Genomic DNA, 3,947 nt, shown 5'->3' on the forward strand with positions numbered 1-3,947 from the left:
GGCGCCACTTCCGGATTTGCGGCCGTTACCATAGCAAAATAGTCAACTTCCGGTTTTACGTTTCCTCCGGACTCAGGATTCGCTGGAGGGGTTCGGAGGTGTGTCGCTCAGGACGAAGTGGTGTTGCTAAGGAATCCCCTCCTCTCCCACGCCAGAGCCATGGTCCTTGGCCACACGGGTGAGCCATATAAAACTGGAATTCCGCCGAAGCCGGTTTGGCTCAGCGGTGGAGCGTCTGTCTGCGGACTGAGAGGTCCCGGGTTCGATTCCGGTCGGGGGCATGTGCCTTGGTTGCGGGCACATCCCCGGTGGGGGGTGTGCAGGAGGCAGCTGGTCGATGTTTCTCTCTCATCGACGTTTCTAGCTCTCTATCTCTCTCCCTTTCTCTCTGTTAAAAAAATCAATAAAATATATTAAAAAAAATAAAACTGGAATTCCTTTGCAGGTTAAAAAACAAACCAACTTACATTTATATTTTTTAAAATCTAATTTTAAAAGTTAAGCATAGCCCTCGCTGGTTTGGCTCAATGGATAGAGCATCAGCCTGCAGACTGAAGGGTCTTAGATTCGATTCCGGTCAAGGGCACATGCCTGGGTTGTCCGCTAGATCCCCAGTCGGGGGTGTGCAGGAGGCAGCCAGTCAATAATTCTCTCTCATCATTAATGTTTGTCTCTCTCCCTTCCTCTCTGAAATCAAATATATATATATATATATCCCGGACCGGTTTGGCTCAATGGATAGAGCGTCAGCTTCGGGACTGAAGGGTCCCGGGTTCGATTCCGGTCAAGGGCATGTACCTTGGTTGCGGCATATCCCCAGTGGGGGGTGTGAAAGAGGCAGCTGATCGATGACTCTCCCTCATCGATGTTTCTATCTCTCTCCCTTAATCTCTGTACAAAATCAATAAAATATATTTAAAAAAATATATATATATGAAATATTATTTGAAAGAGTCAAAACCTGGCCAAACCTGGAAGAGTAAAAAATCAGTTTGGCTGAAAAGAGGAAAAAAGCTGTGAGTGATACTCTAAACCTGCTTAGCTATTTTCATTTATTAGTGGTGATACCCAATGGCTAAGCCAAACATGTCAAACTCAAAGGCTAACATAGGCCAAATGAACAAGGTTTAAGTTTATGTGGGCTGCAAAAAAAACAAAAGCTTCAATTTTCATAGAAACGTAGGTTTATTTCTATAAGAAACTTGCTGAATACAAAGGGCAGGAATAGCAATAATTATTAATATAAAATAATAGAACATTTTAATAAAAATTAATATTTTTCCTTGAACATTAACTTAACAGACACTGAATAACTGCACAAATGAATAAGCGTAATACAAAGCTATTTTTCCTGTTCTCCTAAAGCAAAATATTTTTCCTGTTGCACACACCGAACAAGTCAGTTCACGGCTAATGAGGTGGCAATCAGCTGCTAAAATATTCACTGCTAATACAGTTCTGAGGGTACACTAGGGGAGAAATGGTGCGCCTATGTGAGGCGCATAAGGGAAATGAATGCAACAGGATTATAGTAATCAGTCATTAGCAAATGTTGTAGTTTGTTATTAATAATTATGTATAACAGGATATTGTAAAAATTAAGTTATGAAATTTTTATTAAGCCGTTTCTTACATACCGTTATATTGGCTGGGCAGCAAAAATATTCATTGTGTGCCAAAACCGGTTTGGTTCAATGGATAGAGCGTCGGCCTGCAGATTCCAGGGTCCTGTGTTCTATTCTGGTCAAGGGCATGTACCTGAGTTGCGGACATGTGCCAGTAGGGGATGTGCAAGAGGCAGCTGATGGATGTTAGTTACTCTCTCATCGATGTTTCTGGCTTTCTATCTCTCTCCCTTCCTCTCTGTAAAAAATCAATAAAAAATATATATTTTAAATATTCATTGTGGGCCACAGGTGGCCCGAGGGCTGTGAGTTTGACATACTTGGGCTAAGCTGGCCGTGCCAGATGAACAGCACTCAATCCATAGAGAGTTAGAAACATTGATCAGCTGCCTCCTGCACACTCTCTTCTGGGGATGTGCCCACAACCAAGGTACATGCCTTTGACCAGAATCGAACCCGGGACCCTTCAGTCCATAGGCTGACGCTCTATCCACTGAGCCAAACCGGTTAGAGCAAGGGTTAACTTTTTGGGGGAAGAACCAACCTTCCCAACCCTGAATTCTAGCAGCATCTTCCACTGGGAAGCATTGGCCATTTCCATGATTAGCCACACCTACAAATAGGGATGAGGACCACTCACAGCTGTAGGATGGGCCTGTGGTTACACCCTCTGGGTCAGAATCCAAGGACTGTCACTTGCTGTGTGACTTGGAGTAAGCCCCATTCCTCTCTGAGCCTCAGTTTTCCTCACTTGTAAAATGGAGATTAGAAGCCTATCCATAGGGCTTATGAGAACTAGATAATAATTGTGAAGTGCTTATTAGCACATTGCTTGGCACTTATCGAGTAGAGACTAAGTGTGAACTAATTATTGTTATCCAAAATACTTTTTTGAGACCCAAAGTACTTTCTCATTTGTTATCTTACGTGAGGAGGGCAGAGTGAATGTGCTCATTTCCCAGATGGGGAAACAAGGGGTTCAATGATACCCCAAAGGTCGCACAGTCGGTCAATGGGCAGAAGCCACAAGATCCAACTCTAAGTCCAGGAGCCGCTTCTGTGGCACGGCTCTCAGAACTACCTGTGAGGCTCACGTGGAGGGAAGAGGGGTGCTGCACCCAGAGCACTGAGCCCACGGGGAGCAGGAAGGCCGTTTAAGGTCAGTGGGGCTGTAATCAGTTATGACACGGGCAGGAGGAAAGGGAAGTGGAGGCCTAGCCTCTTGCCCCAGAGAGGAAGTGGGTGGTCTGGGTGTCCAAGCTCTGGGGGAGGGAGAGGCCTTATCACATTGGGCAGCCCGTCATGACCCAGGGGGTGGAAGTGCAGCTACTCCTGAGCATTTCCTTCTACAGCTGTGCTCAAGCCCACACATCCTAGGTGTGCCTGGGGCAGGCGGCTGAACTTTCTGAGCCACATGTTCCTTATCTAAAAATGGGGTTGCCATTCTAGCTGGTTTGGCTCAGTGGATAGAGCATAAGCCTGTGGACTGGAGGTCCCGGGTTCGATTCCAATCAAGGGCACATGTCCTGGTTGCAGGCTCGATTCCCAGTAGAGGATCCCGAATGATTGTCTCTTATCATTGATGTGTCTACCTCTCCCTCGCCCTTCCTCTCTGAAATCAATTTTTAAAAATTAAAAAAAAAAATGGGGTTGCTTTTCAGAGTCTAAAGTGAAATATCATGTGCCTTGCCGGCGTAACTCAGTGGTTGAGCATTGACCTATGAACCAGGAGTCCTGGTCTGATTCCTGCCAAGGCACATGCTGGAGTGCAGGAGGCAGCCAATGAATGATTCTCTTCTCCCCCCCTCCCCAGCCCCCCCATTCACTGATGTTTTTCTCTCTCTCTCCCTCTTCCTTCCTCTCTGAAATCAGTAAAAAAATTTTTTAAATGAAATATCATGTGCAGAATGCTTAGCCACATGCATGGCACATCACTGCTGCAGAAGATCAAGGGCCCTCAGCTTCTGGGGCATTAACATTTGGTTTGGTCCAAGAAGAGCTTTAAGTAAGAGAGTGGCTTCCTGGAGTAAGTCTGAGGGAAGGAACAAATGGCCCAATGTGCTAAAGAGGAGGCGTGTTTCCTTCCCAGCATGACAAGGACTGGGATCTAAGAATGGCAGATGTGCTCCTGTTCAAAAGTGGAGACTGGCCCTAACCGGTTTGGCTCAGTGGATAGAACTTTGGCCTGTGGACTGAAGGGTCCCAGGTTCAATTCCGGTCAAGGGCATGCACCTTGGCTGCTGGCACATCCCCAGTAGGGGGTGTGTAGGAGGCAGCTTATGATGAGAAACATCATTGATGTTTCTAACTCTCTATGCCTCT

Source organism: Pipistrellus hanaki (assembly GCF_964339955.1).
Source record: "Pipistrellus hanaki genome assembly, chromosome: 14".
Lineage (NCBI taxonomy): Eukaryota > Metazoa > Chordata > Mammalia > Chiroptera > Vespertilionidae > Pipistrellus > Pipistrellus hanaki.